Source organism: Stomoxys calcitrans, chromosome 2 (genome assembly GCF_963082655.1).
Source record: "Stomoxys calcitrans chromosome 2, idStoCalc2.1, whole genome shotgun sequence".
Taxonomy (NCBI): domain Eukaryota; kingdom Metazoa; phylum Arthropoda; class Insecta; order Diptera; family Muscidae; genus Stomoxys; species Stomoxys calcitrans.
Window position 1 is genome coordinate 66,567,185 of NC_081553.1, and position 25,204 is coordinate 66,592,388.

General features: G+C 38.6%; 1 protein-coding gene across 1 annotated transcript in view; it reads left to right on the forward strand.

Annotated features, from left to right (window-relative positions):
- Positions 1-25,204, forward strand: part of LOC106085877 (cGMP-specific 3',5'-cyclic phosphodiesterase) — a 377,334-nt gene that overhangs the window by 148,433 nt on the left and 203,697 nt on the right. Inside the window, exon 3 of the mRNA XM_059363771.1 lies at positions 6,297-6,426. The gene's annotated coding sequence lies outside the window, so the exon portion shown is untranslated. The remainder of the gene's footprint in view (positions 1-6,296; positions 6,427-25,204) is intronic.

Genomic DNA, 25,204 nt, shown 5'->3' on the forward strand with positions numbered 1-25,204 from the left:
GCTTTAAAAGGGCATATCGGATGAAAGATATATATGGGAGCTATATTTAAATCTGGACCGATTTTAATGAAATTTTGCACACATATTAAGACGTCTGAAAAAACAATTTGTGCCAAATTTTGTAAATATCGGACCAAAAGTGTGCCTTCTACAGCCTTAACAGACCTTTTTGGATGAAAGATATATATGGGAGCTATATATAAATCTGATCCGATTCTGATGAAATTTCGTGCATATATTGGGACGTTTAAAAACGCACTTCGTGCCAAATTTGGTAAAGATCGGACTAAAATTGTGGCTCCTACAGCTTCAAAAGAGCATATCGGATGAAATATATATATGGGAGCTATATCTAAATCTGAACCGATTTCAATGAAATTTTGCACACATATTAAGACATCCGAAAAAACAATTCGTGCCAAATTTTGTAAATATCGGACCAAAATTGTGCCTTCTACAGCCTTAAAAGACCTTATCGGATGAGAGATATATGTGGGAGCTATATATAAATCTGATCCGATTCTGATGAAATTTCGCGCATATATTGGGACTTTAAAAAACGGACTTCGTGCCAAATTTGGTAAAGATCGGACTAAATTTGCGGCTCCTACAGCTTTAACAGGGCATATCGGATGAAAGATATATATGGGAGCTATATTTAAATCTGGACCGATTTTTTTCAAAATCAATAGCCTTCGTCTTTGGACCAAAAAAGAGACTTATGCAAAATTTTGTGAAAATCGGATAACAAATACGACCTGTTGATTACAAGAATACATGGACAGACAGACAGACGGACAGACAGACAGACAGAGAGACAGACAGACGAAGAGACAGACAGACAGACAGAGAGACGGACAGACAGACATAGCTAAATCGAATCAGGAAGTGATTCCAAGCCGATCCGTATACTTATCAATGGGTATAGCTCTTCTCCTTCTTAGCGTTGCAAACAAATGCACAAATCTATAATACCCTGTACCACAGTGGAGGTGCAGGGTATAAATAGGGAAGAAAATCACAACTTTTGACTCTAATGATATAAGTTGGACAATTATTTAAGTCTTAGTGTCCTAGAAGTTCCAGGGGTCCATTGGTGGGCCTTCAACCTCGGCCCTACAAAATTTGGTTCGGGCTGTCAAAAGCGCAATTATCCGTTTATTCTGTTTTTTGTAGAGCTTTTTAAGCACTTTCGGAATCGAATCGTATAGGACCATAAAACCGCTTTTGACAGCCCGAACAAAATTATGTGGGGCCGACTTCTAGGGTCCTGAAATTTTGCAATGGATAACATCTCAACTATAATCATGTTAAATTTCATGAAGATATCTCTATACGTTCCAAATGGCAGACTTTTTTCTTTTTCCCAACCCACTGTGTGGCGTCCCACAACAAGGCGCTCTCTATCTATCACAAACACCACCCGATGCCCGCATCCACATCCGACGTATCTCGTCGGAAAGGTACTACCTATTACGCAAAAATTTTAAAGCCATTCAGGAGTAGGCTCAAAATGGACTCCAAGGAAGCAATAGTTGGGGTGGTGGCATCCGACCTTAGAATGTTGTCTGTCCCTCCTATAGGGGTGGGTGACACCTATAGTCGAGAGTATTGCTTCCAGCGCACAACCTGTCGTCAAACTAAGGAAGAAACTGAGGAAGAAATGGGTAAACCAGAGGGATGCGTAGTTCGTCTCCAGCCTATAAGCAAAAGTTGTGGTGTCAATGAAACTGTCACTGTAGCCGTATCCATGAGGACAGCGGGATGTAGGATAGAATTAATATTCCAAAAAACTTCTGTGGAAGCTGGAAAAAGAATCAGGTATCCCGAAGAGCATTATTATGCTAAAATGGTGAAAAAGAAAAATAGTACTTCCGCAATGGAGATTACAAATAGAGTCCTGCGGATGGGCACAAAATTGGAGCCGGAGAGTCTTCATCGAGAGTCTTTATCGAGAGTCTTTATCGAGAGTCTTCATCGAGGACTTCCCAAAAAGACGGCTCAGCCATCACGGAAGAGGAAAATGGTAGCTAAAAAAGGTAAGAAGCCCTCTTACGTCAGAGTGGCAAGAAAGCACAACAGAGATGAGCCGACCTATGCAGTTGCTGTATGCAGTCCGGAAGGATTTCACCAAAGCATCGGCTCCAAGTGGAGTTTCTGCTTAACGAGTGTATTTTCTAACTTGTGTAGAACCCTGAATAGGATCCAGCCGCACATATTATGAGCTGCGGATATCAATAGAATGTATTGATGTCGTCAGAAAGCTCTCTGTAGGTATTCACACTCCCTGTGAGGTCGCAAAGCTCGAACTGGTGAGAAAGATGGACATTTTTTGTTTGGTCACGAACAGTCTTCGAGTGTAAGAAGGAGATTAACGCCTTCTCTGAGGATGGAACGAGCCGCATTGTTTGTTGGTTGTCGGGCCATAGCAGAGTTAGGAGGGAATGAGACAGCATACGAACTCGGTTAACCCAAAGCCTTACATGGCAGCGCAGTCCAAGTTAAAGCTTTAGGTATTATAAAGACTACAAGAGCACTCGACTAGAATATGTAAGGAAGTGAAAGCATGCATAGGGCATATGGGGAAAATAATGAGACATTGGAGCATTTCCTATGTCATTGCTGGGCTTTAGCGGCCAATAGACACCGGCACTAAGGTCGGCTCATAATATCAGACCTTGAACGACTTTAAGACGCAGAATGGAAAACAATTAAGGATTTTTTATACCCACCATAATACAAGGGGGAGGGGGGGGGGATGGATATTAATCATTCCGTTAGCTACACATCCTAATGTCCATTTGCGGCCCTACAAAGCATATGAAAGTATGATCATCATAAAATTCTAAGAAGTGTCCATCCGCTCGCTTGCCCGTCTGGCTGACCGCTGCTGCCTTCAAAAACCTATATAACGAGCTAAAATTATGCAAAGATCCGTATTTCTCCAATACGCAGGTTAAGTTCTTTAACGCCGATAATATTTCGATATAGCTGCCATATAGACAGATCTGACAATCAGGCTCTTAAGCCCATAAAAGGCACATTTATTATCAGATATCGCCGAAATTTGGAACAGACAGTTGCTTTAGGCTTTTTGTCATCCGACCCGAATATGGCGCAGATTACACCATATTCAGATATAGCTGCCTCATAGGCAGAACTGTCAATTTTAGATTTTGAGTCGATAAAAGCCGATTTTATTACCTGATTTAGCTGAAATTGAAAATATTGGTTTGTGTTAAGCTTATCGAACCTTATTAGAGTATAGCTGCCATATAGACCGATCTGCCAATTTTGAGTCTTAAGCCTGTAAAAACCGCATTTATTATCTGAATTTTAATGAAATTTAAAACAGTGAATTGCTTTGGGCCTTCCTTTATTCGACCTGAATAATATCAATAAATATTTAGATATAGCTGCCTTATAGGCCGTGGTTCCGCTTTATGGTCTTAAACTCATACAAACCGGATTTATTGCTTGATTTCTCTGAAAGTGTGACTTGCATATGCGTTCTCATCACCGGAATCAAATATGATGCAGACCAGCTTACATTAGAATATAAATATGGTTATGGTAAAGGGGTTTTAATAAGATAGGATGATGAATCCACGGAGGTAGGTAACCAAAGTTCGGCACAGGTCGAATAAAATACATACTTACATGTTTTCTTGCCATGGTCAACAAATTATTTATAAGTTTTTTCGCCCGAAAGGGACTAAATCGAGTAAATGACCATGGTATTGAAAATCATCGGGAAATTAATTGTTTATTAAAAAGAAATTGCAAAGCTCGTACCGGTCCAAAGGACCGATCGCCGTGGGAATAGAGTGACCACTGGTTATATAAAGGCGCCAATTGCCCGCCTTGTTATATCGAGCATCATAGGCACCCAGTATTTGTGTAAGAGCCAGTGCCACCCGGCCTCTCACTCAGACTCTCCACTCGATAACTGTGATTGTTCGCGACTGCTGCTGCAGCTACCCCGTATGGATCATTCCAGTATCCGCAATCCGTGGACGCGGCCGGCAGAGTAAAAATTTCTGTTTTTATACACTTCACCATAGGATGGTGGTATACTAATTTCGTCATTCTGTTTGTAACTCCTCGAAATATTCCTATGAGACCCCATAAAGTATATATTGGGTTGCCCAAAAAGTAATTGCAGATTTTTTAAAAGAAAGTAAATGCAATTTTAATAAAGCTTAGAATGAATTTTAATCAAATATACCTTTTTTTACACTTTTTTTCTAAAGCAAGCTAAAAGTAACAGCTGATAACTGACAGAAGAAAGAATGCAATTACAGAGTCACAAGCTGTGAAAAAATTTGTCAACGCCGACTATATGAAAAATCCGCAATTACTTTTTGGGCAACCCAATATATTCTTGATCGTCATGGAATTTTAAGTCGATCTAGCCATGTCCATCCGTCTGTTTGTCTGTCGAAAGCACGCTAATTTTCGAAGGAGTAAAGCTAGGCGCTTGAAATTTTGCACAAATACTTTTTAAAGGGTGATTTTTTTGAGGTTAGGATTTTCATGCATTAGTATTTGACAGATCACGTGGGATTTCAGACATGGTGTCAAAGAGAAAGATGCTCAGTATGCTTTGACATTTCATCATGAATAGACTTACTAACGAGCAACGCTTGCAAATCATTGAATTTTATTACCAAAATCAGTGTTCGGTTCGAAATGTGTTCAAATTTTGACAAATTTTGTTCAGCGATGAGGCTCATTTCTGGTTGAATGGCTACGTTAATAAGCAAAATTGCCGCATTTGGAGTGAAGAGCAACCAGAAGCCGTTCAAGAACTGCCCATGCATCCCGAAAAATGCACTGTTTGGTGTGGTTTGTACGCTGGTGGAATCATTGGACCGTATTTTTTCAAAGATGCTGTTGGACGCAACGTTACGGTGAATGAACACATTTCGAACCGAACACTGATTTTGGTAATAAAATTCAATGATTTGCAAGCGTTGCTCGTTAGTAAGTCTATGCATGATGAAATGTCAAAGCATACTGAGCATCTTTCTCTTTGACACCATGTCTGAAATCCCACGTGATCTGTCAAATACTAATGCATGAAAATCCTAACCTCAAAAAAATCACCCTTTATTAGTGCAGGTCCGTTGGGATTGTAAATGGGTCATATCGGTCCATATTTTGATATAGCTGCCCTATAAGCCGATCTTGGGTCTTGACTTCTTAAGACTCTATAGGGCGCAATTTCTATCCGATTTGGCTGACTATTTTACATGAAGTGTTTTGTTATGACTTCCATTAACTATGCTACGTATGGTTCAAATCGGTTCATAACCTGATATAAACCGATTTTGAATCTTGATTTTTTGAGCCACTAGAAAGCGCATTTCTTATCCGATTTGGCTGAAATTGTGGCAAAAAGGGTTTTTTTATGACTTCCAACAACTGTACCAAATATGGTTTTAATTGGTCCATAACCTGATATAGATTCTAATATACCGATCCGGGATCTTGACTTCTTGAGCATCTAGAGGTCGCAATTATTATCCGATTTGGCTGTAATTTTGTACAACGACTTCCCTCAACAACTTCAACATACTTGTCAATTATGGTCTGAATCGGTCTATAGCCTGATACAGCTCCCATATAAACCGATCTCCCTATTTTACTTCTTGAGCCCCTTAAGGGCGCAATTTTTATTCGAATTGGCTGAAGTGTTACACAACGACATCTACAATGGTCTCCAACATTCAGTTTAATTACGATCCGAATCGGACGATAACTTGATAATCATAGCAATTCTCTCCTTTTATCATATTTTTGCCTAGAAGAGGAGATACCGGGAAAAAAACTCGACAAATGCGATCCATGGTGGAGGGTATATATTGGGTTGCCCAAAAAGTAATTGCGGATTTTTCATATAGTCGACGTTGACAAATTTTTTCACAGCTTGTGACTCTGTAATTGCATTCTTTCTTCTGCCAGTTATCAGCTGTTACGTTTAGCTTGCTTTAGAAAAAAAGTGTAAAAAAAGTATATTTGATTAAAGTTCATTCTAAGTTTTATTAAAAAAATCCGCAATTACTTTTTGGGCAATCCAATAAGATTCGACACCGCCGATCTCAGCACGCTTTTATTTGTTTTAATTGATGTTGGCAACAAATCGGCAAGAATCCTTTACCCCGCCTTAACATAAAACATTTATGCTGAAAAACATATTTAATTCTATAACAACATAATTCCCATTATAATTAGTATTGAATATAATTCCTCTCTAATTACCACATATCATTTTGTGAATATGTTTTTTTCAGGCCAACATTCCTGCTGAAGGTTTTCTCCAACAACATAAACCACATGAACTAAAGGTCAACACATGCATCGAGGCAGCAATTAGCCCTCAACAGCAAGTAACCAAAGCAACGAAAAAAATCCCCATTCAAGGTAATAATTTAAAACATATATTTATACTAATTAGTGGACATTTATCCCCGCACTACTTGCGCAACCCAATTTCTCAGTCATAGTCAATCGTAAATTTTAATTTTTGGTAGAATCCTAGGTTGGCCATCCATCCCCTGGGGAATTACCATTGCCATTAAATTCAGTCCACGAAAGGCAGGCAGTAAGGCAGGCTGTGCGTGTACGCGCACGCATATCTCTTTGTCCACAGCCACAATTAGTGCACTTGGAAATGAGGGCTGTGTGAACTGTGTTGTTTTTTTTTTTTTTTTTTTGTGTGTGCTACAAGTATCATGATAATAACAATAATAAATGTTGCCATGACCAGCCGCCACCGCCGTCGCCGTCGCCACTGCCATCGCCATTGTTGCCGTTGTATTGTAATGAAGCGTTAATGACTTTATGATAATTGCTATTCTCTTTGTGGTGTTGCGTAAAGCGACTCTCTATCAGGGATGATACAAAAAGGAGAAACAGTGAAATAGTGCTAACTCATGGAGTGCCATTAAATAGAGAATCCTAGTTGGGTTTATTAATAATTCGAAAAAATGTTAATATATGACTCAGAATTTTGTTTCTTAATGCCTAGGGTAAGCACGCATCTTTCTACAATATATTGCCTAGAGAGCTTCATTCTAGTCCCTTGGGTCATTTTCCCAAATACCTTTGGGAATGTGAAAGGTACCAAAAAGTATCAAAATTTCTACTTTATCATCCCTGCTATACCGTCCCACTTAATGTAAGCAAGAGGAATGTAGAGTCATGTAGAGTCCCCCCTCGCTGGTGAACATTAAATGTATTGTCATTTTCCCCCTCCCTCTCTCCCTCCCTCTCTCCCTCCCTCGTTTTGCATTGTATAACAATTAAAAGTGTTTCAATTTAGTTGTTATACGCAATTATTACAAACGATGGAAACGTGTTCTGAAGTATTGATGTTAATTGTTTGATACAAAGTACCGTAAACACTCATACATTCGCCACACACTTGGTTTGCCTTTAAACTAATGCATAGTTAATATCGCTCATACGCCTCATGTGTCTTCCTCAAGCGATATAGAGAAGCTTCTTCCAACTTCCCACACCACCTTCAAACTCATCAATTAAAACAATTACACTTGCAAAGGAATGTTTGCAATGCCGCCCAGGAATGAACATTGGGGAGTAGGAGGAGGGGTAAAGATGCTGTAGATACAGTTGGCACCATCTGCCACCAGCTAAGAACTGAAAAATACCAAAAATTTTCTCTTGAGAATTATACGACTGGGCAAATGTTCTTTTAAGCCATTTTATGTTGAAATTCGGTAATTCCAATTGTAATGAGGCCACAAAAATCTTTTGCTCGCTTAACATCCTCCATCAAGTTTAGTACCATCACCACCACCGCCAGTGATTAAGTATTTATGAATGTGCATTAAGGACAGGTGTTGGGTAATTCAGTTAATGCCAGGTTCGGTTTAGCACCTAGTTAATTTGGTTAAATGACAGCGGCAGCGGCAGCACATGTCCCTGCATTGATGGCGTATAAAATGAAAACGACGCTTTAAAAGAAAAACGTTTTACGAGGCGGTATTTCGTAAGATACGTGGGCAGATACAAAAGTATTATGGCCAGGTATAAAGCAATTTGGTTTGGACATGAACGAAACATCAACGAAACAAAAAATTTAAGTGGAAGTAAATATTTATAGTTTTTAGGGCCAATAACCAAACCAAAGCAAATATGTTGCTGACTTTTGTAAAAAAAAGTTTTCTATGAAATCTCGTGGTAAAAATAGGGTACTACATTTTTTGATATCTGAAAGGCGGGCGGACCTTCCACCTTACCCTAATTTTGAGAAACGCCAGATCCCGGAAATTTTAGCGAAATTTTGTGTGCTGTCTTATAGAAACCTAAAAACAAAAATTTTATATACAAATTTCGGATGGGGCACCTAGGGGGGCCGCCCCCCCCCCTAAACCTACCATATATATATAGGGTCTATAAATGGTCACGACAATATGGGACTCAAATGAAAGTTATTTAAGAGTAGAAAAACGTGTCAGACACCCAATTGTCGGGCCAAGTGTTTGGGGAACCACCCCAAACCCCAATACACCCCCACCCCTAAATCGGACATATTTAGCAACCATGGCAATATGGGACTCAAATAAAAGATATTTGCGAGTAGAATACGAATCTGATATCCAGATGTGGAACCAAGTGTTCGGGGGCCGCCCATCCCCAAAAACATCCCGCAAAAAGGGACAAATTTACGACCATAGCATAATGGGGCTCAAATGAAAGGTCTTTGGGAGAAAAGCACGAATCTGATATCAATAGTCGGGGGTCACACCACCCCCATAACACCACCCAAATATTAGGTGTTTGCTGATCATTGCAATATGGGGCTCAAATATTGGGTTGCCCAAAAAGTAATTGCGGATTTTTCATATAGTCGGCGTTGACAATTTTTTTCACAGCTTGTGACTCTGTAATTGCATTCTTTCTTCTGTCAGTTATCAGCTGTTACTTTTAGGTTGCTTTAGAAAAAAAACACCCCCTAAACCGGTCATGTTCGCCGACTATGGAAATATGGGGCTCATATTAAAGGTATGTGGGAGAAGACCAGGTATCTGATATCAACATTAGGGGCCAACTGTCTAGCAGACGTCCCACCGCCATAACAACCCCCAAATAGGATGGATTTGTTCACCATGACAATTTTGGTCTTAAAGAGAGTGGAGCTCGATATTGATAGTGTAGTTTTTAGGGTCCATATCACAAACCGGATATATTTCCTGACTTTTTCCTTAAAGGGTTTAAATGAATGGTATTTGAGATTAGAAAACAAATTTGATATCCAATTTTGAGGCCAATGGCAATATGGGGTTCAAAAAAATGATATTTGAGAGTAGATCACGATGGTGATATATTTTCAGGGCTAAGTGTTTGGGGGACCACCCCACTCCCCCATACACCCCTAAATCGGGCATATTTAACTACCATGTCAATGTAGGGCTTAAATGAAAGAAATTGGGAGGTAGATCAAGAATTGACCCCCACTTGCGGGACCAATTTTCAGTGGGTCTACCCCTTTCCCAAAATACCCCTCAAAGAGTAGTATTTGAGATTAGAAAACGAATTTGATAACCAATTTTGGGACCATGTGTTTGGGGGACGCCTCATCCTGTAAACTTCCCTCCAAACCAATGGCAATATGGGGTTTAAATAAATGGTATTTGAGAGAAGAGCACGATGCTGATTGTTTTTCAGAGCAAAGTGTCTGGGAGACCACCTCACCCCCGAAAACACCCTCAAATGAAACATCATGAGAATATTGGGCTGAAACAATGTATTTTAAGAATGGAGTACACCTTACATCCAAACTTAAATTCGTAGACAGTACCGATTTTATGGACATTTACGCATATTGTGTAGGTTGACCTGGAAGGAAACATAGGCTATATAATTTTTCAATATCGGGCGGGAGACGGACCCTCCCCCTTATTCCAAAAACACATCCCAAAATCAAAAGTGGACCGATCTGGACAATATAGGTATTAAAATATGAGTCTAGATACCCATCGGGTCGCCCCAACCCCAAAACTCCCCCCAAACAGACATATTGGACGTTCATTTCAATATGGGCTCAAATGAAAGGTATTGTGTAGTAGATTTCGAATTTAGCATGCAAAATCAGATCGAAGTATAGGGTGTTATGCCAACCCTTAAAAACGCTATTAGACCCATTATGACTATATGATACTTGGATGAACCGATTTTCCTAAAATTTTAAAAGATTGTGTACGTTTGTCTGGAAGGAAACATAGGCTATATAATTTTAGATATCGGATGGAGGCGGACCCTCCCCTTTACCCCAAAAACGCCACCCATATCTAAGTGGTCCGATGGTCACAATAAGGGTATTAAATGAAAGGTATTGGATACCAAAAAACGAATATGGTATTAGAATTTTGGTCTAAGTGGTCTGCGGGCCCCTCCTCTCTCCCCCTACCCCAAAACTCCTTTAAACAGATTTTTTCGATATTCATGTCAATATGGGACTCAATTGAAAAGTATTAGGCAGTAGATTGCAAATATGACATAAAACATTAGGTCCAAGTAATGGAAGGTCGCCCTTCCCAAATACCCCCATATGGGCGTATTAGCCGACCATGGCTATATGGGACTCAAATGAAAGGTATTTGGGAGTAGATTACGAATATGACATTAAAATTTGCGTTCAAGTCTAGGTGGCGTTTTTCCAACTAAGACTACGTCAAATTGGTTATTAGACCCATTATGACAATGAAAGGTATTTTAAGAGTACAAAATGAATTTGATATGCAATTTTGGAGCCAAGCTTTTTGGGGTACGCCCTAAAGCACCCTCTAAACTAAACTTCATTTCCATTGGGAATAAAGATCGAATTTGATATCTATTTTCAGTGCAAAGTGCCGCTTGCTGCCCCAGCTCCAAAACACCCTCCAAAAGGTTAATGTTTACCGGCCATGGCAATATGGGGCTCAAATTTAAGGGATTTGGAAGTGCAGCTGAAATTTGATATCCATATTTGAGTCGAAATATCTGAGGTGCCATCCCTCCTCTAAAGAGCACTTCTCATTACCCTAATTTTTAAAAACACCAGGAACCGAGCAGTGGCGAACTTCTCACACATCAATGAGTGCTTTCCGATTTAAGTTTAAACGTACTGATAAGGGACCTTTTCTAATATCCGAGTTCGAATGGCGTCCCGCAGTGTGATATCTCTTTCAGGAACATTTTTTAAATGACCATGCATGGCATTATGCCTTGCAAATGTCGCCAATATTAAGAGGGGATAACCATTTGTCCGGCGAAGTGTTCCCACCCTGAAAAGATATTAGAGAGTTAAAGAAGGCGCCGCGGAGCGGTCCCGCGGTGCATTTCCTGATTTGAACCATACAGGGCACTGATGTCGAAAAGCCTAACATAGGTCACTGTGCCAAAATTCAGCAAAACCGGAGAATAAATGCGTCTTTGATTGACCCAACAGCTTAAATTGGAAGATCGGTGTATGTAGGAGGTATATCCAAATGTAGACCAAATGTAGATCCTAACCATATAGAGCAAAGATTTTTAAAAGCCTTAAGTAGGTCACTTTGCCAAATTTCAGCAAAATCCGATAATAATAGGCCCAAAACCTTTCGTCGGGAGCTCGGTCTATATGGCAGCTATATCCAAATATAACCCGATCTTGACCATACACGATACGAATAGCGAGGAGCCTAACGCAACACATTGTTGTTGTTGTTTTAGCCACATTTTAATGTGCAGGTGATGATCCTCGCCAAGCTCATGTAGGCGAGCAAGTTCGTTTCGGCCCAAAGCACTGATCACTGCGGGAACAGGGTCGTCATTGGTTATTTGAAGTCGCCCATAATTCGCCTTGTAATATCGAACATTATAAGCCGCCCGACCTCTCACGTTGTAAAAAATTTCAGCCAAATCGGTTGAGAATTGCGCCCTCTAGAGGCTCAAAAAGTCAAGATCCCAGGGTTTATATGGCAGCTATATTAGGTTATGTATCGATTTGCGCCATACTTAGCACAGTTATTGCAAGTCAAAACAAAACAACTCATGCAAAATTTCAGCCAAATTGGATGAGAATTGCGCGCTCTATCGGCTCAAGAAGTCAAGAGCCAAGATCGGTTTATATGACAGTTATACCAGATTATACAACAATTTGAATCATACTTCGCACAGTTGTTGGAAATGATAACAAAATATTACGTGCAAAATTTCAGTCAAATCGGTCGAGAATTGCGCTCTCTAGAGGTTTAAGAAGTCAAGACCCAAGATCGGTTTATATGGCAGCTATACCAGATTATGAACCGATTTGAACCATACGTAGCGTAGTTGTTGGCAGTGATACCAAAACACCACGTACAAAATTTTAGTCACATCGGGCGAGAACTGCGCCCTCTATAGACTGAAGAAGTCAAGACCCAAGATCGGTTTATATGGCAGCTATATCAAAACGTGGACCTATATGGCTCATTTACAATCTCAACCGACCTACCCTAATAAAAAGTATTTGTGCGAAATTTCAAGCGGCTAGCTTTACTCTGAAATTTTGCACCGATTCTTTTTTTGTCCATAAGCAGGTTAATTTCGAAGATGGGCTATATCGGACTATATCTTGATATAGCCCCCATATAGACCGATCCGCCGATTTAGGGTCTTAGGCCCATAAAAGCCACATTTATTATTCGATTTTGCTGAAATTTAGGAGAGTGAGTTTTGTAAGGCCCTTCGACATCCTTCGTCAATTTGGCTTAGATCGGTTCAGATTTGGCTTTAGCTGTCATATAGACCGACCCTCCGATTTAGGGTCTAAGGCCAATAAAAGCCACATTTTTTATCCGATTTCGCTGAAATTTGGGGCAGTGAGTTGTGTTAGGCCCTTCGAAATCCTTCGTCAATTTGGCCCAGATCGGTTCAGATTTGGATATAGCTGCCATATAGACCGATTTGTTGATTTAAGGTTTTGGGCCCATAAAATGCTCATTTTTTGTCCGATGTCGCCGAAATTTGAGACAGTGAGTTAGGTTAAGCCCCTTGACATACTTCTGCAATATCGCACAGATCGGTCCAGATTTAGATATAGGTGCCATATAGATCGATATCTAGGTTTTAGGATTTGGGGCCATAAAAGACACATTTATTGTCCGATGTCGCTGAAAGTTGAGGCAGTGAGTTTAGTTGGGCTCTTCGACGTCCTTCTTCAATTTTGCCCAGATCGGTCCAGATTTGAATATAGCTGCCATATAGACCGATCTCTCGATTTAAAGTTTTGTGCCCATAAAAGAGGCACTTATTGTCCTATTTCGCCGAAATTTGGGACATTGCTTTGTGTTAGGCTCTTCGACATTTTTGAGCAACTTGGCCCAAATCGGTCCAGATTTGGATATAGCTGCCATGTAGACCGATATCTCTATTTAAAGTCTTTGCCCCATAAAAAGCGCATTCATAATCCGATTTCACTGAAATTTGACACAGTAACTTATGTTAGGCTTTTCGACATCCGTGTCGTATATGGTTCAGACCGGTTTATTTTTATATAACTATTTTGATATAACTGATATGGGACATAAGGTATGAAATTTTCACCGAATTTTGATGAAAGGTGGTTTACATATATACTCGAGGTGGTGGGTGTCCAAAGTTCGTCCCGGCCGAACTTAACGCCTTTTTACTTGTTTTTTTATACCCTCCACCATAAGATGGGGGTATACTAATTTCGTCATTCTGTTTGTAACTACTCGAAATATTCGTCTGAGACCCCATAAAGTATATATATTCTTGATCGTCGTGAAATTTTATGTCGATCTAGCCATGTCCGTCCGTCTGTCCGTCCGTCCGTCCGTCCGTCTGTCTGTCGAAAGCACGCTAACTTCCGAAGGAGTAAAGCTAGCCGCTTGAAATTTTGCACAAATACTTCTTATTAGTGTAGGTCGGTTGGTATTGTAAATGGGCCATATCGGTCCATGTTTTGATATAGCTGCCATATAAACCGATCTTGGGTCTTGACTTCTTGAGCCTCTAGAGTGCGCAATTCTTATCCGATTGGGATGAAATTTTGCACGACGTGTTTTGTTATGACATCCAACAACTGTGATAAGTATGGTTCAAATCGGTCCATAACCTGATATAGCTGCCATATAAACCGATCTTGGGTCTTGACTTATTGAGCCTGTAGAGTGCGCAATTCTTATCCGATTGGAATGAAATTTTGCACGACGTATTTTGTTATGACATCCAATAACTGCGCCAAGTATGGTTCAAATCGGTCGAAAACCTGATACAGCTGCCATATAAACCGATCTGGGTTCTTGACTTCTTGAGCCTCTAGAGTGCGCAATTCTTATCCCATTGGAATGAAATTTTGCACGACATGTTTCGTTACGATATCCAACAACTGTGCCAAGTATGGTTCAAATCGGTCCATAACCTGGTATAGCTGTCATATAAACCGATCTTGGGTCTTGACTTCTTGAGCCTCTAGAGGGCGCAATTCTTATCCAATTTGAATGAATTTTGGCACGTAGTATTTTGTTATGATATCCAACAACTGTGCCAAATATGGTTCAATCGGTTCATAACCTGATATAGCTGCCATATAAACCGATCTGGGATCTTGACTTCTTGAGCCTCTAGAGTTCGCAATTATTATCCGATTTGCCTGAAATTTTGTACGACGGATTCTCTCATGACCATTAACATACGTGTTTATTATGGTCTGAATCGGTCTATAGCCTGATATAGTTCCCATATAAATCGATCTCTCTATTTAACTTCTAGAGCCCACAAAGGGCGCAATTCTTATTCGAATTGGCTGACATTTTACACAGGTCTCCAACATATAATTTAATTGTGGTCCAAACCGGACCATATCTTAATATCGCTCTAATAGCAGAGCAAATCTTTTCTTTTATCCTTTTTTGCCTAAGAAGAGATGCCGGGAAAAGAACTCGACATATGCGATCCATGGTGGAGGGTATATAAGATTCGGCCCGGCCGAACTTAGCACGCTTTTACTTGTTTTTTTTTTTTCAATAGTATCATCCAATCATCACCACTAATCCAATAATGAAATTGTTTTACATCCTTCTCTCCTTTGAGCCATTGTTATGAAGTTAATGAATTTGTGATTCGCGGCTATCACGATGGACAAATCCCTTTAGCACAACCCTTAAGTCCATTTTGTCACATTCATATGTGAGTGATATCTCTGAGTATCACACACTCAGTTGACATTAAACCGCATACAATGTGGACTTTTATGGATATCCTTTGAATAGGCCATTGAAATGCTTTTTTTGCTGCTCTTTCCATTCATTCATTATTCCCATTTTGTTTTTTTGGGAATGAATGAATGACGGGATCTCCGACAAAGCTAAGAGTAAAGGAAAATGTTGCGTGCTATCAAAGCAAGGCGAGGGACATTATCGATTTTACATATAAATGTCCTATCACCACGCCCATTCACCTCCCACAAAAGCGTACACACGCAAACGTGGCTGTATACTATTCATATATATCTTAGTGTGCGTGTGTATATGTGTGTGTGTGTGTGCGTGCACAATTGTTATTACAAATTACAAAAAATAACCCTTCAAAAAATGGTCTATCAAATGTAACGTTTTTCCCTTTGTTACATGAATATGAGCCATCATGTAGGGGAAGCATTTCTAAAGAATCGAAAAAAAATGAATTGGGTTGCCTCAAAATTTCTCTGCAATAGAGGGGAAGGATGGAAGACATTTTGGGCTTTTCATTTTGTCTGTTTGATTGTATGGGGCTTAAAGAGTTAACATTTGAAAAATGAAAAAAAAACCCCGTTTCTTAAGAAGAGACATTCAGTAATGATTTCATGAGATAAATTGATTTTTCATAATGATTATCCCATGAATTGTATAACGTTTTACTTTTTTCTTTTACATCTTCTTCAAAGGAAGTCTGTCTTTAACCCCAGCTAAAGGAAGGCAGAACGTGATTTTTTCTCTTACAAGAACTGGGGGGGGGGGCATTTAAGTTGTTGTAAACAGAATTATGAGGGTCTAACAAAGGAAATAGCAAGGCAACAAAATTATTTTTAGGATTATTAAAAATAAAAATTTACAAGTAAAAATGTCCTTAATTCAGCCGTGCCGAATCTTGCGTGGGTGAAGTATTTGTATGGTTTCTTTTAGGAAGAAACTAAAAAAATGTTAAGATTGGATTTCTATGCCTTCTACCGTAGGAGGAGGCCACCTTAGCGCAGAGGTTAGTATATCCACCTATAACGCTAAACGCCTGGGTTCAACTCCGAGCGAAAATATCAGAAAAAATGTTCAGCGGTGGTTATTCCCCTATAATGCTTGTGACATTTTTGAGGTACTCTGCCATGTAAAAACTCCTTCAGTAAGAGTTGTCACACTGATCCGTCTATAAAAAGGAGGCCCCTTATCGTTGAGCTAAAAATTGAATCGGGCAACACTTATTGATATGTGAGAAGTTTTACCCTTGATCCTTAGTGGAATGTTCACAAAAATTGCATTTTTATACCCACCACCATAGGATGGGGGTATACTAACCCAGTCATGTATTGGGTTGCCCAAAAAGTAATTGCGGATTTTTTAAAAGAAAGTAAATGCATTTTTAATAAAACTTAGAATGAACTTTAATCAAATATACTTTTTTTTACCATTTTTTTCTAAAGCCAGCTAAAAGTAACAGCTGATAACTGACAGAAGAAAGAATGCAATTACAGAGTTACAAGCAATTGAAAAAATTTGTCAACGCCGACTATATGAAAAATCCGCAATTACTTTTTGGGCAACCCAATATATTCTAGATAGTCTCGACATTCTGATTCGATCTGGCCATTTTCGTCCGTCCGTCTGTCAAAATCACGATGGCGGTCGAAAGTGTTAAGCTAACAGCTTGAAATTTTACACAGATACTTAATATTGACGTAGCTCGTTGGGGGGTTGCAAATGGGCTGTATCGGTTCAAATTTAGTTATAGCTTCCATATAAACCGATCTCCCGATTTGACTTATTGAGCCCTTGGAAGCCTCAATTTTCATCCGATTTGGCTGAAATTTTGAACATTGTGTTCTATTATGAATTTTAACAACTGTATCAAGTACCGTCCGAATCGGTCTATAGCCTGATATAGCTCCCATGTAAACCAATCTCCCGATTATGCTTGTTCGGTTCCTAGAAGCTTTAATTTTGCTGTTTGCCTATAAAGAAATACCGAGCAAAGAACTTTACAAATTTGATCCATGGTGTAGGGTATATAAGATTCGGTCCGAACGAATGTAGCAAGCTTTTACTTATTCTTATACCCTCCACCATAAGATGGGGGGTATACTAATTTCGTCATTCTGTTTGCAACTACTCGAAATATTCGTCTGAGACCCCATAAAGTATATATATATTCTTGATCGTCGCGACATGTTATGTCGATCTAGCCATGTCCGTCCGTCTGTACGTCCGTCCATCCGTCCGTCCGTCTGTCTGTCGAAAGCATGCTAACTTCCGAAGGAGTAAAGCTAGCCGCTTGAAATTTGGCACAAACACTTCTTTAGTGTAGGTCGATTGGTATTGTAAATGGGCCATATCGGTCCATGTTTTGATATAGCTTCCATATAAACCCATCTTGGGTCTTGACTTCTTGAGGCTCTAGAGTGCGCAATTCTTATCCGATTGGAATGAAATTTTGCACGACGTGTTTCGTTATGATATCCAACAACTTTGCCAAGTATGGTTCAAATCGGTCTATAACCTGATATAGCTGCCATATCAACCGATCTTGGGTCTTGAATTCTTGAGCCTCTAGAGTGCGCAATTCTTATCCGATTGGAATGAAATTTTGCACAACGTGTTCCGCTATTACTTCTAACAAATGTGCCAAGTATGGTTCAAATCGGTCCATAACCTGATATAGCTGCCATATAAACCGATCTTGGGTCTTGACTTCTTGAGCCTCTAGAGTGCGCAATTCTTATCCGATTGGGATGAAATTTTGCACGACGTGTTTTGTTATGATATCCAACGACTGTGCCAAGTATGGTTCAAATCGGTCCATAACCTGATATAGCTGCTATATAAACCGATCTGGGATCTTGACTTCTTGAGCCTCTAGAGGTCGCAATTATTATCCGATTTGCCTGAAATTATGTACTACGGATCCTCTCATGACCATCAATATACGTGTTTATTATGATCTGAATCGGTCTATAGCCCGATACAGCTCCCATATAAATCGATCTCTCTATTTTACTTCTTGAGCCCTCAAAGGGCGCAATTCTTATTCGAATTGGCTGACATTTTACACAGGTCTCCAACATATAATTTAATTGTGGTCCGAACCAGACCATATCTTGATATCGCTCTAATAGCAGAGCAAATCTTTTCTTATATATTTTTTTGCCTAAGAAGAGATGCCGGGATAAGAACTCGATAAAGATGCGATCCATGGTGGAGGGTATATAAGCTTCGGCCCGGCCGAACTTACCACGCTTTTACTTGTTTTATATATAGTTGCCATCCGATTTAGCTGAAATTCTGCACGTGGCGTTTTATTATGCCTTCCAACAATTGTGTCAGATTTGGTTCAAATTGATCCATAACCTTATATAGCTTCATATAAACCTATGTCTCTATTTGACTTCTTGACTTCTTATCCGATTTAGCAGAAATTTGAACGTGGCGTTTTCTAATGACCTCCAAAAACTGTGTAAGATTTCTTCGAAATGGTCCGTAACCTAATGTAGCTCCCATAGAAACCTATATCTCGATTTAACTTATTGAGCCTCTAGAGGGCGCTATTTTTATCCGATTTGGCTGAAAATTCGGACAATGATTTCTGCTTTTCAAAATTCTTGAAATAAATTTTTAGCTTCTGCAAATGTCCAAGATACTGTATGCTAGCGTTACTATTACCAACAACCCTTGCCATGGCATAAGCTCCAAATGATATGAATGAAAAGACGTAGCCATTAACCAATTGATGACCGAAATAAAGCGAAAGCATAAAAAATAATATCAACAAACCCGAAGCATTCAACAGTGGGTAAACGATGGTAAATTCCTAAGATACATGCAATAGGTTAATGACGTCAATAGATTGTGGCTGGCTAGATGACAAAATCGAAAAAGGAAAAAATAAACATAAAAAGGACAACGGCACAAGACCTTTGGTAGAAAATTACATCACATTTATGGTTGATTATAAGAAGGAAGTCAAGCGCCTAATAGCTTACAGTACAAGCACTGGATGTTTAGCAATTGATTTAAAGGCTAATAAAATTTTCTTCCATCAATGGCATTTGACATTGATGTTTAATATTAAACAAAAACACACACTAAAATGGAGAATATAACTTGGAAAATTAAGGATCTTCTAGGAATTATGTTGAAAATAGAATTTGTCAAAATTATAAATTTTGCGGGCGAACATAAATTTTGCAAGTATAAAAAAAAAAAAACAATAAAAAGTCATTAAGTTCGGCCGGGTCGAACTTTGGATAGCCACCACCTCGGGTGTATAGGTAAACTAACTTTCGCCACTATCTGGTGAAAATTGGATAACTTATGTACCCAAACTCGGCACGGACATTGAGTGGTCTAATAAATAAAAGTCACTGTTGAATTTTGTATTTAGAGTTTTTATGGGCTTCAGACCCTTTGCCACCAGATCGGTCAATATGGCAGCTATATCTAAATATTGTCCGATCTGAACCATATTTGGGTCCTAAGTCGGATGGCCTAAAACTACTCACAGAGTCAAATTTCAGCGAAATCGGATAAAAAATAAAGTTTTTATGGCCTTCAATCGCCTTATCGGGAGATCGGTCTATATGGCAGCTATATCCAAATATAGTCCGATCTGAACCATATTTGGGCTAGATGTCGGGAGTCTTAAAATAACCCATATTTTTAAATTTCAGTGAAATCGGTTAATAAATAAAGCCTTTATGGGCTTCAGACCCTTTATCGGGAGATCGGTCTATATGGCAGCTATACTTAAATATGGACCGATCTAATCCATATGTGAGTCAGATGTTAGGAGGCTTAAAAAAACTCACTTTTGCAAATTTCATTTCGAAATCGGGTAATAGATAAATCTTTGATGGTCTTCAGACCCTTTATCTGGAGATCGGTCTGTATGGTAGCTATATCGAAATATAATCCGATCTAAACCATATTTGGGTCAGTTGTCGCGAAGCCTTAAACTACTCACTGTTTCAAATTTAAGCAAAATCGAATGAAAACTAAAGCTTTTATGGGCATTAGACCCTTTATCAGAAAATCGGTCTATATAGCAGCTATATCCAAATATGGTCCGATTTGGCCCGTTAAAGAACTTAACCGGCGTGCATCATAAAGACGTATCTGTGCCAAATTTAAGCTCAATATCTCAATTTTTGAAGGCTCTGGAGTGATTACAACTGACGGACGGACAGACACACGGACATGGTTAAATCGTCTTAGAATTTTACGACGATCCGAAATATATATACTTTGTGGGGTCGGGTTGCAAACGGAATGACTAAATGAATATACCCCCTATCCAACGGTGGTGGGTATATAAAAAAAAAAAGCAAAAGCATGCTAAGTTCGGCCGAGCCGAATCTTATATACCCTCCACCAAGAGTAGCATTTGTCGAGTTCTTTGCGCGGTATCTTTTTAGCCAAACAAAGAACAATGAATAAGAACTGTTATGCTATTTGGAGCATTGGAGCTATTTCAAGTTGTAGTCCGATTCGAACCATAAATGAAGAAAATGATAAAAATTGTAAAAGTCATTGTGTAATATTTCCGTCCATTCGGATAAGAATCGCATTCTGTAGGGGCTCAAGAGGCAAAACCGCATGATGGGCTTATATGGGAGCTGTATTAAGCTATAAATCGATTCAGACCCTATTTCGCATGTATGTTGAAGGTCATGGGAGAAGCCGTTGTACAAAATTTCAGCCAAATTGGGTAATAACTGCGCCCTCTAGAACCTCTAGAAGTCAAGATCCCAGATCGGTTTAAATGGCAGCTATATCAGGTTATGTACCGATTTGCGTCATACTAAGCACAAGTCATAACACAACATCTCATGCAAAATTTCAGCCAAATCGAATGAGAATTGCGCCCTCTAGCGGCTCAAGAAGTAAAATCGGGAGATCGGTTTATAGCTATACCAGGTTATTAACCGACTTAAACCGTCCTCAGCACAGTGGTTGGAAGTGACACCAAAACATCACGTGCAAAATTACAGCCAAATCGGATAGTAATTGCGCCCTCTAGAGGCACAAAAAGTCAAGACTCCAGATCGGTTTATATGACAGCTATACCAGATTATGAACCGATTTAAATCATGCTTAGCACAGTTGTTGAAAGTGATACCAAAACACTACGTGTAAAATTCCAGTCCAATCGGACGAGAAATGTGCCCTCTAGAGGCTCAAGAAGTCAAGATCCAAATCGGTTTATATGGTATCAAAACATTGACCGTTTTGGCCCATTTACAATCCCAACAGACCTACACTAATAAGAAGTATTTGAGCAAAATTTCAAGCGCCTAGCTATACTCCTTCGGAAGTTAGCGTGCTTTCGACAGACAGACCGACAGACGGACAGATAGACGGACGGACAGATGGATGGACATGGCTAGATCGAATGATATGACCATCAAGAATATATATACTTTGTGGGGTCTCGGACGCATATTTCGGAGTGTTACAAACAGAATGACGAAATTAGAGTGTTACAAACGGAGTTGGCGAATTTATCTGCTGAAACAAATTTTTTAGTCTAGATTTTCCTTTATTTTTCAATAAAAATAAAATTGATGAAAAATTCTATATATTGGGTTGCCCAAAAAGTAATTGCGGATTTTTTAAAAGAAAGTAATTGCGTTTTTAATAAAACTTAGAATGAACTTTAATCAAATATACTTTTTTTACACTTTTTTTCTAAAGCAAGCTAAAAGAAACAGCTGATAACTGACAGAAGAAAGAATGCAAATACAGAGTCACAAGCTGTGAAAAAATTTGTCAACGCCGACTATATGAAAAATTACTTTTTGGGGAACCCAATAGATTTCAATAGATAAAAAATTGTATTATTTTCAAAAGAAGAATAAATTTGAAAACTTTTTCTAAAGACAAAAATTTTTTTTAAAAATTTAATATTGGAAAAAATTTTTCACAAATTTTCTAAACCAATAATTTTCAAGTGATTTTCTAAATTTAAGTTCACCATGTGTATTTTATATATGACGTGGGACACTGCAACTAACAGACGGACAGATCCTTGGACATTTTTTAATTTTCTAATAGCTTTAAGACAATCAAGCATATTAGTATTCGCATGTTGGTTAGGAAATCAAATGATTGCTGTGGCTTATATGACAGTTATATCCAAAAATTGTATGCTTCGTTTGCATTTTCCCCCGATCTCCTTTAATAAATTGAATCCATGTATATTATCAGCGGCTATCTTAAAATCTCGAAGCACCAACTTAATTTCCTGAGCGTATTGACTCGATATAACACATCCATCCTCTGCGATTAATATTTTTTTTTAACATATTGTAGTTCAATGTATGAGTGCATTAAATATACCTCTGCAGTTTTCGCGTTTAACTTTAAATGACATGCAATGTATAACACATGACGAACACTTTTAATTAAGTAAATCAATTACAGTATTTGCATCAATCCTTAACTAAACGGTGCTGGCATGCTTGTGAACAACTACAACAATATAAATGAATGTACATAACACCGTTTGTTTCATTAACGTGACTACATTTACATTTATGGCAAACATTTAATATTTGCCGTATCACTCAACGCATAAATGAAGATTACATTTAAGTAAACTATTTGTTAGTGGTGTAAAATATTTTTTAACCATATTTTTTAACCACAATCAAGAGCGCCCAAACGACCCATATATAGTTTGATGAAAAGTAGCAAGTAAAAGGCAAATAAAGCCGCTATTACACGACATGTAGTTAGGTTAGGTTAAGTTTTAGATAGATGTCTGTTCTAGCCAGTGACAGCAAAGCGGTAAACCTCTTCAATTCTAGATTAGGCCACATGGTTCTGGAATGCTCACAGCCCCGTCTTTGTGACCATCTATCATTCGTTGTCCTTCGGGCCTAGTCCTGAAAATTTAGCTTACATGTCGCTAGAGGCTTACCCAGATATTTCAGTATCCCTGGAATGTGTAGATCTGGCCAACATAAGGCTGTATTACACGGCATGTAGGTGACATTATGACATGCCAAATCTAGCACATGTAGATTTCTACATGTCGTGCGACACAAATAGCATTTTTTGGTTTCGAGCGTGCTCTATTCCATCTGACAAAAACATAACGAAATCAACTGTTTTATACATTGGGTTGCCCAAAAAGTAATTGCGGATTTTTTAAAAGAAAGTAAATGCATTTTTAATAAAACTTAGAATGAACTTTAATCAAATATACTTTTTTTACACTTTTTTTCTAAAGCAAGCTAAAAGTAACAGCTGATAACTGACAAAAGAAAAAATGCAATTACAGAGTCACAAACTGTGAAAAAATGTGTCAACGCCAACTATATGAAAAATCCGCAATTACTTTTTGGGCAACCCAGTATTATTTACCCACCTTTCTCACAACTTAAACATATTTAATGCATAAAAAGATCGGGTTTTCTCACATTTTTAGGTTATTTCGTACGAAATTACCATGCAGGTGTGATAGCAAAAATTATGAATCGTAGGTAAATTGACAATTTTGACAAATTGTAAATTGACAATTTTGACAAAGTTGCATGTCATAACTACATGCTGTTTTTGATAAAAGTACTGTGTCATTATTTCAGATAGAATCGATTGGAACTACGATATCCCTTGTAATAGAAGCTACATAGACTTCTATACGGATGGTTCCAAACTAAACGAACATATGGGCTTTGGGGAGTACTCTAAAGATTTAGAACTGGTCATATAGAAAAGGTTACTCGGCCACTGTAGTGTGTATCAAGCGGAGATGCTTATAATTAAGAAATTGTTAGAATGGCTTAGATATAATGTCTTAACGACGATTGGCATAAATATCTTTTCAGACAGCCAGGCATTCATTGAATCCCTGGAGATCGTATTTCTGAACACAAAAACCGCCCTCGACTGTCGCAGATCTCTCAACGAAATGGCTGAACAGTTCAAAATTCACCTGTTCTCAATATTGTAGCCTGTTTTCAACAGACAAAAGGACGAAGGGACAGGGCTCAATCGAATTAGATTTCTATGACGACCAAGATTATACATATAAATTCAAAAGTCGGAAATACATATTGCGATGCGACAACGTGAATATAAGGGAGACATTTTTTTTGGCAAATAAAGAAACGCATTCCCTAATTATACCCACCACCGTTGGATAGAGGGTATATTTGTTTAGTCATTCCGTTTGCAACACATCGAAATATCAATTTCCGACCCTACAAAGTATTGGGTTGCCCAAAAAGTAATTGCGGATTTTTCATATAGTCGGCGTTGACAAATTTTTTCACAGCTTGTGACTCTGTAATTGCATTCTTTCTTCTGTCAGTTATCAGCTGTTACTTTTAGCTTGCTTTAGAAAAAAAGTGTAAAAAAAAGTATATTTGATTAAAGTTCATTCTAAGTTTTATTAAAAATGCATTTACTTTCTTTTAAAAAATCCGCAATTACTTTTTGGGCAACCCAATATATATATTTCGGATCGTCGTAAAATTCTAAGAAGATTTAACGATATCCGTGTGTCTGTCCGTCCGTCTGTTGTAATCACTCTAGAGCCTTCAAACATTGAGATATTCAGCTAAAATTTGGCACATATACGTCTCTTTGATGCACGCTGGTTAAGTTCTTGAACGGGCCAAATCGGACTATATTTGGATATAGCTGCTATATAGACCGATTTTCCGATAAAGGGTCTAATGGCCATAAAAACTTTATTTTTTATCCGATTTTGCTGAAATTGTAAACAGTGAGTAGTTTAAGGCTTCCCGACAATTGACCCAAATATGGCTCAGATCGGACTATATGTAGATATAGCTACCATATAGAACGATCTCCCGATTAAGGGTCTGAAGACCATAAATGTTTTATTATTTACCCGATTTCGCTGAAATTTGCAGCAGTGGGTTATTTAAAGCCTCCCGACATCTGACCTAAATATGGATTAGATCGGTCCATATTTAGATATAGCTGCCATATAGACC